Consider the following 15,063-nt stretch of genomic DNA (forward strand, 5'->3'; position numbering starts at 1 on the left):
GTAAATGAGAACCTGGTATTTCGATGTTCATTTTTTTTCATGTGTCTAATAGACATGAACAAGTTCTTCAAAAAAACAACCTTTGAAACATCTCTTTTTATGCTCTATATTCAGTTTGGTTTCTCTAATAATTAACATACATTTGCATAAAGAATTCATATTTGTTCATGGCCATGCTGCTTGGAGTATTAAAAACGTTAATAATAATAAGTTCATTAATATAATTTTTTCTAAAGCTATCCAGAGAAACTGATTATTTATACGCTATATGTACACAGGTTTGTGAACATCTGACCATTGTGGGGATTTGTGATCATTAAGCCAGTGAGGAAAATCAGGTACTGATGGAGGTGAGGTGAGGAGTCCTGGGGTGCAGTCAACATGGGTTTTAAATCAGGTGTTCAACAGAATGCATGTATTACATAACATTTACAGCATTTACCAAACACCCTCAAGGAGTAAAGATCTTACTCAAGATCGCAGTTTGATTTTGGGATACTGGGATGTGAACTCATGACCTTCTAGTCCAAAATCCAATGCCTTAACCAGTGAGCTACCTCTTCATAAGGGTTGAGGGCAGATCTCTGTAGCATAAGATCTTCCACTCAATCCGAGCTAAACAATTTTCATATCTTCATCTAGTTTGGGCACAGGTTTGCGTCCCCTAGTTCAAGTAATTATAGAATCTAGTATATAGCATTCCAATATCTATCTAAAAACTACCATGCAACAGTATCTACACACACACCAGCTCAACCTTAGTAATCTTCAACATCTAAATCAACATCTAAAGGCTGGCAACGAGCTGAAAGCCAACATGTGCTTCCACACATACAGTTTAAGCTGATAGATGTCCGAAACTGGTTTCGAGTTTCCGTGATCGACAGAAGAAAGAGGCTGAGAAGATTGAGGAGATTAATACCATGATTTTCACCCAGAATCCATGGGCAATTCTGCTCTGTTGGACATGCTATGGATAGCTGTGATATTTAAATGTATATTGTTTGCTCCTCATCTGTGAGATCTTCATGCAAGTGAATATTTTTAATTCAATCATTTTGCTCAACATTTTCACACACACCTCACAGCTCCAAAGCCACTGGTTTAGAGCTCGCTGTTGGTTTTCTCAAAGTTCTCCAGCGTAGGTTTCTTCCAAATCCTAAAAACAGGACAGTATGTGGATATGACCAACCTGTACTTGCTGTAGATGTTAGGGAATGTGTGATCTACTGCTGCTCTGACCTGGGAGATGTTAGCTCAATGGATAAGCCTCTGGGATATCCCCCCAACCCCCCACCCCCCCAGTCGTGCGCTAATATCACACCACAGTACAAACCCATTTCATCTCTGACCCGTGTGTAATACAGAGATTACAGTCATTGTCTAAGCTGAGCTCATGACCACGTCCTCGTCTCAGCACTCACAATGAGCTCATATAACTGTCACTAGAGCCGCAATCAGATGATCAGATTCTCTATTTTATCTCTTATTATGATTCTGAAGATGTTTACCAAACACATTTGATCCTATAACCCTTCTGAGATGTCTTCAAAAATTATATAAATAAAGCCTATATTTATTTTCTGTACAGACATCAGAGGATTATTTAAGAGCATGAACACATCATCATCGTCGTCATCATCATTATTATGATCATCTATGCTGCTCTGAGTCAGTGCTTTTCCTCTTCAACGGATCAATACATCTGATCCATTACATCTCTGTAACCACAATGACAACAGGAAAGTAGGGAACATCACGCTGATGGAACAGTTTTACAGAGAAAAGAGTCCTTAATGATATTTACACTTAATAATGATATTAAGATGTGATCAGACTCCCTCACCCCCACAGTCACACATGGAGGTGGAAGATTAATGGTTTGGGGTTGTTTTGCGGCTTCCAGCTCATTGGAACCGACTTCACCATACGATAAGACGATAAACAAAAATGGATCCTTTATGCAATTGCATGTTTATTATTAGTGAAAAATCAACATAGAGCATGAAGACTAGACATGTTTCAAAGGTCATAGATGTTTTTCAAAAGTTTTGGAGAAAATGTCAATAATTTTGGTGTTTTATATGAAGTAAATCATCAGGACAATAAACGGAACTTTTGCAATGTTTCCACACGGACGGATTTAATCGCCGGACGTGCGCAACATGGGGTATTTTGATGCTTGATTTGAGACTTGGTGCATCAGTAAAACAAATGTTTAGTGATTAAAAATTAAAGATTAAAATTTGAGTCGCATTAAAGGTTTACGTTTTGCATCTTTAATATTTATTTATTTATATTTTCATTAAGTATGTCATAAATAATAACTAAAGCATCATGAATGCTAGTTGATTATCATATCCAAAACCATCACACAATTAAAAATAATATCCTTTGAATAATATACAAAGATAAATCCACTAAAATCCTCAAAATTCTGACATGATCTTTTCCCCCGCAGATGCAGATAGATCAAGCTCTCAACCAGGAGAACACCTGGGATGGGACCTTGGACTACCTCAGCCAGATGTTCTACATAATCCACAAACATTTATATAATGCTGCGGCATCCAAATTTTTATCCTGAACGATTGTGTGCTTTCAACTTTGTGCTGAGTTTAGAGAAGAACCACAAATGGCTGAAGAAATCAGGTGTCCCAGTACTTTTACCAATGCCGTGTACAAACTTTTTCACATGCAGTTGATGATGAAATGTTTGGATGATATCCAGGTTGATATCTACAGGTCTCTGTGTGTTTTTTTTCTCCGTGCTCTGTCTGCTCTTCTTAATTATGATAATCGCTTGTTTGTTGTATAATTATGGAGTGTAATGAACCCTGTCTGGACGGCTGGACACCTTCTGTGTCCCGGCTCCAGCAGCCACTCTTCTGTGACCAATCACATATTCCTGCATTATTCAAGATTCTTTTGTGAGTGCGTATCAGTCAAAACGAATTCTTTCCAGCTTGACACGAACCAGGAAGTGCATTTCTTGAAACAATTTGTACAAACAGCCCAACACAATGGATTTCCTGTAAAAGCCTGAACTTTTCTCAAAATCCCTGTTCATCTCTCAAAAGTAAGTATTCGTGAGAATGAACATCTCATTCCCATCAGAATGAAAAGTCCTACAAACAAAATGTTTATTCGTGTTCTCAGTATGATGCACAGTTTCAGTGTTTCTTGATATAAACAAAGTTTTGGATCACTGCAATTGAAAACGCACCAAATTTCACTTCTTTCTGTTTGGCATCGATGAGTTTCAGATCACAAATGTATTTATTTGATTGGATATTTGATTTATATTGAGTGTAAAAGACCGAACAGGATTCACACGTTTACTGTACACGTGTTCATTTGTTTTAGTTGTTGATCCGTTTTCAGAATGTAGAATTCTGTGTTTTGTCTGTATTCACTCTCCAACTGAAGGATCACCAGATTCACCTTTGACCTGTTTTAGGGAACTGGATGATTATTGGTTGATCTGATTCCGTTCACACGCCTTCATTAGTGACGTTCAAGATTCATCGGCACAAGTCATCCATTCATCACATTTACAAATAAAAAGTTTAATAGAAATGTTAAATAACAGATTCTGACGACTGGTTCAACCATTTTGCGTTCAATGACGTACACAATGAACTGATGCTGAGATGTTTTGGGGGTTAAAACGTTTCAGGTGAAACCAGTAGAATATATTTTGATCAACTTGAACATAAACAACTGTGTCTTGTCTTGTGTTGTCTTGTGTTTTCTGTCTACACTGTTTGCACTAGGTTGCACTCGATGCACTTTATGTCGCTTGTTGTTGTTTAGTGTAGCACCAGGGTTCTGGAGGAACGTTGTCTCGTTTTTACTGTGTACTGTGTACCACTGTGTATAGTAGAAATGACAAAAAAAGCCTCTTGACTTGACTTGATTTGACTTGACTTGACTTGACTTGACATGACTTGACTTGACTTGACTTGACTTGATTTGACTTGACTTGACATGACTTGACTTGACTTGACTTGACTTGACTTGACTTGACTTGATTTGACTTGACTTGACTTGACTTGACTTGACTTGACTTGATACTGTAGGAAACAGCAGACACTCGTACACAATCCATTAAATGTTGTACAAAAGCGTTCGCCATTCGATCAAACGTTTTTATGATGAGCCCAATTGACTAAATGATGTGGAGGTTCAACAAGTAGTTTTGAGAATTTTCATTTCGGATCTGAGAAACACTCCAAAGCGACTGAGCAAAACTGTGATAAAACTTCAATGGGACATTACAGTGTAGAATCATATGTATAATTGGGAGATTTGTGAGTTCCTGGCATAGACAATCATCTCCTGCACCACTCTAATGATCTGATTGTAGATTCTACTAGAGATGTACATATTCGATTTATTTATTTATTTTGTCTTCGTACTTTAACTGCTGCTTCACTCTTTTTTTGTCTAATGTGCCGAGTTAATTAAAGGCACAGAATCTCACCCACTGCTCTACACAGTTTGAAGTTTTTCCTTCTCCCACATCTGACTCACATTTGATTCATCTCATGACGGGCTCGATCATTAGCGGATCAGTGGGATCAGGTGCGTTTGCAGTCGGGAGACGTTCCAACTCCTGCAGGGCATTGAGGTCTCTGGGACTAGAGGCGAGAACTTCTGGTTTATGAGACAAGCTTTTGGGGAACGTCGAGGTGTTTCGGTGACAAATCTGACTTCTTTGGCGACTGAGTTATTCTGTGTCCTGGTTGATTGAGTGAAGCTAAATTTAGTAAGGAAGAGTGGAAGATTAAAGGATTTGAAACCAATAAATGGTTCTTCAACAGTTTAACTCTTTATAGAGTGTTTAGATGCAGTTGTGCTCTTTGGTGTCTACCTTATATCCCAGAGCTCCCTCATGTCTGCGTTATCTCCTGGCTCTTCTTTTCAGTTATGCTGTTATAGCGAGACTTGCCAGAATCCCGATTCGGACCCTGATCTCACAATAATCCATGCTTCTCTCTCTCTAACACATCCTCTATTTCTCCTTGGTCTCTCTGTGAAGCTACACATGCTCCTGAGGTACATTGTCACCTTCTTTGTTCCAGATCTCGCTTATTCATCCTCACATCCCACCTCTAGATGGAGTCCTCTTCAAAATAGAAACCACTCACGTCTGCTGAGAATGTTCTCCACATGAACAGATGGAGATCCTGTCGAGGGCTGGAGAAGCAAGAAGATAGATGTGGACTAAATTAATTAATTTTTTATCATTATCATTGTCTCAAACCAGCTTTACTGAGATAAAGCAGTAATAAAATAATGTATACTTTTGTTCCTTTGTAACTGGATGTTTATCCCTAATGAGTGAGCGAGTGGTGAAGGAAAAACTCCTTGAGATGGCATGAGGAAGAAACCTTAAGAGGAACCAGACTCAAAAGTGAACCTCATCCTCATCACCAAATATCTATTCATTGCAGTTGCATCACTGTTAAGGTGAGAAGTGATTAAACGTGAATTGTATTAGATATTCATTATATTCATTTTAATTGAATTGATGTAATTCATTTAATATTAATTACAGTCCAAATCCATCTTCAAAGATCTTGATTTGCACAGTCATTTCGTGGAGCTTCAGGCTGTTGATGTGGAACCATCACTAGTGGCCTCCAGTCAAACAGAACTCCATCCAGATCTGAAGAGAGGAAAGGGTCAGGAGCACTACTGGAATTACAGGTCTGCAATTTCCATGAACATCTTTCATGAAAAAGTCTCCATCAGTGAAAAGTTGGTAACCTTAATAATGATGGAACTGTAATGAATCATCGTTCAGTGATGAGGATAAGAATGGGTTCGCTTCTAAATCGCTTAAAGTTTCTTCCTCATACCATCTCAGGGAGCGTTTTTCTCACCACTGTGGATGCTGGCTTTATTTTGGACAAACTTATAGGGACTTCTTCGTCTTTCGGCTGCTCCCATTAAGACATGCTACAGCGAATCATCTGTCTCCATACCACCGTGTCCTCTCCATCTGCCTCTTTCGAACCAACCACCACATCCATCAACCTCCTCTTCAGCCTTTCTTTTTTCCTCCTGCCTGGTGTCTCCATCCTCATTGTTCTTCTACTGATATACCTCATGTTCCTCTTCTGCATATGTCCAAACCATCTCAATCCCTTCTCTCTCAGTCCCACTAATAAACTCAATATACTCGCAGCATCTTCAACTCTGCCACCTCCAGCTTCACCTTCTGTCTTTTTGCCCATGCCCCTGTTTCTGAACTCTACAACATAGCAGGTCTCACCTACCAACGATTGATGAGGAGACGAACTAACAGGGACTGATTTATGAGTTTGTAAATGTTCTACACATAAAATTGAACTGGAATCGAAGAGCAAAAAAAGAGATCTGAAGAACACCATGAGGAGCTTAAGATGAGATAATCAGCAACTAACCCATTAATCCAGCTTTGTACTACACGTCCTTGGAGGTGGACAAATAGACCATATGGCTTACAGTGGAAAATGTTTTCTATATTTGTTGTTTGGTTTTTGCTAGTGGTTTGAAAAGATTCTTAACATTCAGGACGTGTAACGAGGCTCGTCATATTTCAGCGATTACAGTTATTATGCATTAAATCTAATGTCATACTTTTTATCCTTTAACAGAGTTTATCCCCCACCATCTCCTCTCTCCAGTTCTTTATCTTCGCCATGCAGGGTGTTAGCTTTAGCAATGTATCCTTTACTCACAGAGGTGCCCTTGAGTGACCTTGATGGTACCACCCAAATATATCTTATTTGTGTATCTAAAAAGTCCGCTTAATGAGATGAGTATGTATCGCAAAACATATCGAGTAAAGCTTTTAAGTTACATGAAAAATTGTTCCCAGGTCAATCCTGAGCTCGGGTTGTTGCTCTCCAGGGGTCCTCCTGGGTTTCCTCTGGGTTCTCCGGTGTCCTCCTATCTCCTAGAAATTGACTCTTGGTGTTAAAGTGTTTCCACCTCTTTATTTATCCCTCATTTGGATTTACAACAACCCTAAAAAGTGTGTGATGGAGTACATATGATGTATCGTAAATGTGCTCTTCATGGTTCAACACCAGCATCACAAATAAGTAGCATCATCTCGGGGAGTGTAACAAAATATAGTGAATATACAAAACAATCCTGGAATATCATGATTATGTGAAGATGTTTAGATGTTGAGTGTTTCCCGTCAGTGGTGGATCATAAACACGTCTCTCTCAGAGAGGGTTATTTCTGGTGTATGATCTAGCGATGAGGGAATGTGTGTGTGTGTGTGTGTGTGTGTGTGTGTGTGGTTCGTGTTTTTGCCGCAGGAGCGCCCGATCTGAGATCAGGACCATTACGTCATCGCTGTACGGTAAAAAAAAATGAACCAGTGCCCGCCTCTTGGAATCTGATTGGAGGAGGTTAAACAGATGAAGATGCTGATTGGTTAATAAGTGCTGTTAAATGGGGAGAGGGGGCGGGACTAAATGGGCGCGTAGGGCGCTTCAAATAGGGCTGGAGGAAAGGAAGGCAGGAGAGGAGAAGAGAGGAGCCGGAGATGAGAGAAGGTTAGAGACACTTGGACACCCTGGAAGATACTGGGAGACACTGGAAAGTAGAGTCGATATAAATTTCCAACCCCTGAACCAGCATTTAATTTAAGGTTCGGATTGGAGACAGACAGAGAAACGGGGAACACCGGGAACATCCGAGCCATCCGGCGTCGGCTGGAGGTAGGGGCTGCACTTTCATTATATTACACACACACACACACACACACACACACACACACACACACACACACTTAAAGATACAACCTAAGCAATTTCTCAGATTTGCATCCCACCCCTACAAAGCGATCTATAAATAGATTCCGTACAGTCGCATCTTGTCGCGCACAGGTTTGACTTCTCAGCATCAGCACCAGCATCAGCACCAGCATCAGCACCAGCAGCATCCTGACCCCCTGGACAGTTTATTTATTCTAATTTGTTTTGTTATTGTTGTTTTAATTGACAAAACTATGCATTTAACTAATAACCTACACACACAAACAATTTAAGAATAAGGTGTGTTTCATTCCAAGTAGGCCATAGGTGTTTTTTATCCACCTGACCCACTTCATCAAAATAAATAAAATGGACCCTCTTGAGTTTTTCAAGGTCCCGTTGGAGGATTGTTAGGGTACGATGGAAATAGTTGCGCAGATTGCATGCAAGATGTGTATTATTAGTGTATTATTAGTGTATTTTTAGTGTATCATTGGTGTATTATTAGTGTATTATTAGTGTATCATTGGTGTATTATTAGTGTATTATTAGTGTATCATTGGTGTATTATTAGTGTATTATTAGTGTATCATTGGTGTATTATTAGTGTATTATTGGTGTATTATTAGTGTATTATTAGTGTATCATTGGTATTATTAGTGTATTATTAGTGTATCATTGGTGTATTATTAGTGTATTATTGGTGTATTATTAGTGTATTATTAGTGTATCGTTGGTGTATTATTAGTTTATTATTAGTGTATCATTGGTGTATTATTAGTGTATTTTAGTGTATCATTGGTGTATTATTAGTGTATTATTAGTGTATCATTGGTGTATTATTAGTGTATTATTAGTGTATCATTGGTGTATTATTAGTTTATTATTAGTGTATCATTGGTGTATTATTAGTGTATTTTTATTGTATCATTGGTGTATTATTAGTTTATTATTGGTGTATTATTAGTTCATTATTAGTGTATCATTGGTGTATTATTAGTGTATTTTTAGTGTATCATTGGTGTATTATTAGTTTATTATTGGTGTATTATTAGTTCATTATTAGTGTATCATTGGTGTATTAGAATCCTGGTTTATCCTGATGGATGTAATATTGAACTGATATTCAGCCTTCCTACAGGTTATATCGTTGCCTTTGTGCTTTAAGATTACACCTTTATATCGTTTGAACGGTTTTGTTTTATTTTCTAGAGAATAACATTCGGCTGTAAACAGGTTTTATATCACAACATTAGAGGGGTTTCGAATGAAATGTTCTGTACTGCACCACTTCTCCAAGTAGAGTCTCTTTTGTTTTCTAGTCTGCGCTTTAGTGTGTGTGTGTGTGTGTGTGTGTGTGTGTGTGTGTGTGTGTGTGTGTGTGATTGTGTGTTTGTGTGTATCCAGTATATACAATGTGTCCCATAATGTACATTTTTATATCCCACCTTCTCTACACCTGTTATGTCTCACACACATCTTGCACTAATAAAACCTCTCATATATGTTCATATATATGTTTATATACATTCTCAGTGTATTTGTTCACCAGCTCTCGCACATGTTTACTCTGTTTTACCATTAGGACATCTATCTATCTATCTATCTATCTATCTATCTATCTATCTATCTATCTGTCTGTCTGTCTGTCTGTCTGTCTGTCTGTCTGTCTGTCTGTCTGTCTGTCTGTCTGTCTGTCTGTCTGTCTGTCTGTCTGTCTGTCTGTCTGTCTGTCTGTCTGTCTGTCTAAAACTTCTCATCTATCATGATCTCATCCACACAACCTAGCAGGTTGGTCTTGCTCAAGGTCCCAGGCATGGCAGCTTGATGATGTATGGGACTGGAACTCATGACCTTCCGTTCAGAAATCTAACATCTTAACCATAAAGCTGCATGGTGCCCAAAAAGCTTAAATATCATTGCAGGGATTGAAATAATATTTACTTTTACAATAACATATTTTTTGATATAATATAAGTAAATCTGAGGCAAGGCGGGGAGGTGAGGTAAGGTGAGGTGAGGTGTGGTGAGGTGAGGTGAGGTGAGGGATTGATATGACTTTAAAGAAAGGTTTAAGTGAAATGCAGAAAGAAGAAGAACCATGTTTTAGTATGTATTGGATTAATTCTCTCTTTGAAAACAATGTTGGCAGTTGTCTGAGGTTATAACATGAGGCAAACTGATCCAGGCTGGTTTTAGAGACTCAGCTTGACTCCCTGGGAATCCGGGATAAACTGTTCAGGAGTTACAGAAAATGGATGGAATTAAGTGTGAACTTTGTGTGAAAGTGGAGGAAATTTGTAGCATCTTGTCGAGATTTTTTCACTGCTGTATTTCCTCAAAATGAATTGATTTCTATTATATTAAGGGTTTGGAGTAGATAACATCAGCTCTACACACTTCCTGGATGTGAGGCTGTGAAAGATGCTGTGAAGATGTTGAAGTTCCAGGCTGGGTTTTTAGTCTAAGTTTGACTAAAACACTGGATATATTGGGTGTATATGATGTCTAAGTTTCTTTTATTGGTTTTATGCTTCTTTTTTTAATCACAAAGTTATGACTTGTGTTCATTTCTCAGTTTACATTTACAGCGTTTGGCAGCCCCAGTTATCCAGGACGACTTACAATAATCTCATCAACTGATCAGTTGTAGGTTAAGAGGTAAAGCTCAAGACGCAAATGGCAGCTTGGTGGTGTTGGGATTTGAACTCATGATGTTGCATAACAACCTTATTCACGGATCTACCACTTTCCCCATGATCAGTGTGTCCATGTCTTTCATCCTGTCTTTAAATAAGCTTTTATTATAAAATCCAAAAAGATCTATCAATTGTTTGGAGATCCCTTTTGTAATCTTTTGCTGGTGTAAGATTCCCAGATCAGGTAAATACAATGTGTGTAATGAAATGATGATTTGTATTTATATAAGGGTGTAATATTATCGAGGAATTAGCATCATGTATTGATGTATTGTTTGAGTTGTTACAGATCACCCTGTGTTTAGGCCTGTGGGCCTGTGCTGAACAGAAGCGCTAAAACCCAGAGTATATGAGAGAAACCCGGGCCTCCGAGTGAGAGGTTTTGACTCTGTGAATTACAGCACATGAATGGGATTCAATGTGACCTTTGTGTGTAACTGGAGGAAATTTGTAGTGACTTGTCGAGACTCTTTCACTGATTTATTTTCTCAATAATGCCTGAATATGAGGATATATCATATCCTTCCTGGATACGGGGCTGTATATAGGAAATAGATAGATAGATAGATAGATAGATAGATAGATAGATAGATAGATAGATAGATAGATAGATAGATAGATAGATAGATAGATAGATAGATAGATGGGTCGGTTTGTGGGTGGGTAGGTGTGCATGGGTTGGGAGGGTGGGAGGTAGGTAGATGGATGGATGGATGGATGGATGGATGGATGGATGGATGGATGGATGGATGGATGGATGGATGGTTGGGTGGGTTGGGTTGGCGGGTTTGGGTGGATGGATGCATGGATAGATAGATAGATAGATAGATAGATAGATAGATAGATAGATAGATAGATAGATAGATAGATAGATAGATAGATAGATAGATAGATGTGGTTCTTCTTCAAACTGTTACCACAAATGTGGAGGAACACAATTGTTTCGGACGTCTTTGGATGCTGTAGCATGTCATTTTTCCCTTCGCATGAATAAGGAGACACAAACCTGTTCCAGTGTGAGGAAAAATGAAGAAGAAAGCAAGCTCCATGAAGATATACTTCACATGAGTTGGAGTGAAAGATTTTCTGTGATAGAGCTCAGACCTCAACCCTATTGAATATAAATGATCTCTCTCATGATAACTGCACCCCAGGCCACCTTACCAACATCAGTAGACAAAACGTGGAATGGAATTCTCCAAAAACGCAATAATAGCAGGACATATTCCTCTCCAGCACATGGAAAGCGTATCTTCATGGAGCTTTGTGCAAAGGGTCATGGTAGTGTGAAGGGGAAATTCAGTGCTAGCTTTCAATCCAGATACATTCTATACAATTTGGTGCCTCCAAATTTGAAGAAAGAAATTACATATTGCTATATACATATACACATATATATACTTTTGTTTATAACAATATGTCAAGTCATATGGTACAACCGCATCGTTCACAGCGAACAAGGAGGAATATGTTTGTCTGTGTTTATGCAAATGAGCTTTTTTAATCTAATTGCAATGTGTAATGCGGTTTTTATACAATTTTGTGTTCCGCCCTGTAGCTCAACACAAGCCTTGAAAACACTAATCTATTCAGTAAAGGGAGGAGATGAGAAGAAGGTGGAACGTGATTAATGGCAGCTTGTCACATGATGTCTGTCATCCACATTAACTCATTTCTATTCACACAGGGAGCAGGTGCTACACCGAGGATTCTTATACTGCTATTATGTAGAAAACGTGTACCAAACCGAATCCTTCATCACTCTCCCCAAACACACTCCTGGGCTCTTAAATACAGCGTACAGCTGTTTAAAGGGAATGAAGTTGTAGTTGCGTTAGCAGGTTTACCCCACAGGCCCCTGCTGCAGAATTTACAGTCCATTAGCAGCGTTCCCTTTTTGTCTTCAACCATTAAACGCCTCATTTACAACATTTATCATTAATTAGATCTAGCAGTTTGACTTCCAGAAAGAGCTTAATGCGAAGTGTGTGCTCTCCAGGTCGAGCATTCAGCAGAACTGGAGCTCGATTCAGATCCGAACCGAAAAGCAGCAAAGAGAGAAATGCTAACCGGAAAAACCCAAGCAACAGATCACACGAGCACCTGCGCTATTCAGATAGAGATAAGGAATGTCCTGATCGTGTCATCTGATACATCACAAACACACACACACACACACACACACACACACACACACGCACACACACACACACTTTTATCATTTATCATAATTTTATTTTTGGATTAACTTCAGTCTCATTTAGGTAGCAAAGGACTAGCATAGCATAGTGTAGCATAGCGTAGTGTAGAGTAGTGTAGTATATTTCAGTGTTGTGTATCATAGTGTAGTGTTGTGTATCCTGTAGTGTATCATAGTGTATTTTATTCTAGTGTAGTGTAGTGTAGTATATTTGTGTTGTGTATCATAGTGTAGTGTTGTGTATGCTGTAGTGTATTTTATTCTAGTGTAGTGTAGTATATTCCAGTGTTGTGTATCATAGTGTAGTGTTGTGTATCCTGTAGTGTATCATAGTGTATTTTATTCTAGTGTAGTGTAGTATATTTAAGTGTTGTGTATCATAGTGTAGTGTTGTGTATCCTGTAGTGTATCATAGTGTATTTTATTCTAGTGTAGTGTAGTATATTTAAGTGTTGTGTATCATAGTGTATTGTTGTGTATCCTGTAGTGTATCCTAGTGTATTTTATTCTAGTGTAGTATATTTCAGTATTGTGTAACATAGTGTAGTGTTGTGTATCATAGTGTAGTGTTGTGTATGCTGTAGTGTATTTTATTCTAGTGTAGTGTAGTATATTCCAGTGTTGTGTATCATAGTGTAGTGTTGTGTATCCTGTAGTGAATTCTAGTGTATTTTATTCTAGTGTAGTGTAGTATATTTCAGTATTGTGTAACATAGTGTAGTGTTGTGTATCCTGTAGTGTATCCTAGTGTATTTTATTCTAGAGTGTATTGTTGTGCATCCTGTAGTGTATCATAGTGTATTTTATTCAAGTGTAGTGTAGTATATTTCAGTATTGTGTATCATAGTGTAGTGTTGTGTATCCTGTAGTGTATCCTAGTGTATTTTATTCAAGTGTAGTGTGGTATATTTCAGTATTGTGTATCATAGTGTAGTGTTGTGTATCCTGTAGTGTATCCTAGTGTATTTTATTCTAGTGTAGTGTAGTATATTCCAGTGTCTAGTAGTATATTTCAGTGTTGTGTACCCTGGTGTAGTGTATTTTAGTGCACTGTAGTGTAGTGTATCCAAGTGTATAGTAGAATGTTGTAGTGTAGTGTAGAATTGTGTATTGTTGTGCAGTGTCAAGAGAATCAGAATTCAGGTGGCACTTCAGACAGTCAGGAAAAATTATATATATTTATATATGTGCACACAAACTATTTCAGTCTGTGTATGTTTGTGTGTGTGTGTGTGTGTGTGTGTGTGTGTGTGTGTGTGTGTGTGTGTGTGTGTGTGTGTGTGTGCGAGGGTGTGTGCTGCATTTTTCATATTTTCTTTGAAGTTTCCTGTGGATTCTTCCTGTCATGTCAGTCCAACGCTCAAATGCAGCTTTCGGATGTTGATGCGCCTGTAATCTGTGCTCCTGAGACACACATGCACACCTCAAACCTGCAGTGAATGAAATCAGGCCACAGTGCTCCAGCACAGATGATAAATCTGAGGGTGTATTAATGCAAGACTTACTGTGGCTGGAATCTGAGTGAGCAAGAAATTGCGCCAAGGAGAGTCAGTCAGTAATAATCAGATTTGCGTGTGCGCACACACACACTCACCAACACTAAGACTCATAAACACTCACACACAAACACTCACACACACCACAAATGCAGTGGGTTGAAGGTGCGTTTTGTGAGACTCGGGTTTGACGACAAAAGGCTGCTGTAAATAAGTAAGAAATAAATAAATGTAAACTGCCTAATGCAGATTTCACAACAAAATCACACCTACAAAAACATAGATACACACTTACACTTAGCAGTGATGTAGTACCAGACCTAGTGTAGTGTAGTGTAGTGTAGTGTAGTGTAGTGTAGTGTAGTGTACCGTAATTTCCAGACTATAAAGCGCCCCTTATATAAGCCACACCCACTGAATTTTACAAATATTTTTATTCTTAACATAAATACGCCGCACCTGTCTATAAGCCGCAGGTGTCTACACTGAAACTAATGAACTTTACACAGGCTTTAATGAAAGACACTAAATGCAATATGTTGCGCTTCTATTAGAAGCATAGCGGTATTTTGGGAAAAGCCTGGCACTGCATTCTTCTATTACTGCGTGTGTGTGTGCGTGTGAGACCGAGGATTATGTCCTTATGATTTTCTGATGCTCATTTCTAAGTTTCTTTGACTAAACCGTAACGCTGTTGCCAAGAAAAATAAAAAAGCACGAGTTTTGGAAACCTGTCTGTGCTTATATGCAACTGGAGTTAGCGAGCTCTCCCTTCACCCAGACTCAACGCGCTACAACGGCTTGTATCTAAACAGTAGCCTACCAAGAAAGTCATTGTTCACTGTCTTCCTCCTTCCTTTCACAACTACAGTGGTACTTTGACCTACGAGTGCATTAATGTACAA

At 38.6% G+C, this 15,063-nt stretch overlaps 1 protein-coding gene across 1 annotated transcript in view; it reads left to right on the top strand.

Annotated features, from left to right (window-relative positions):
* Positions 1–7,499: 7,499 nt before the first annotated feature.
* Positions 7,500–15,063, top strand: part of si:ch211-180f4.1 (uncharacterized protein LOC100144405 homolog) — a 28,047-nt gene continuing 20,483 nt past the window's right edge. The window contains exon 1 of the mRNA XM_046871977.1: positions 7,500–7,727. The gene's annotated coding sequence lies outside the window, so the exon portion shown is untranslated. The remainder of the gene's footprint in view (positions 7,728–15,063) is intronic.

This window comes from Silurus meridionalis, chromosome 17 (assembly GCF_014805685.1).
Source record: "Silurus meridionalis isolate SWU-2019-XX chromosome 17, ASM1480568v1, whole genome shotgun sequence".
In the NCBI taxonomy this organism is placed as follows: Eukaryota; Metazoa; Chordata; class Actinopteri; order Siluriformes; family Siluridae; genus Silurus; species Silurus meridionalis.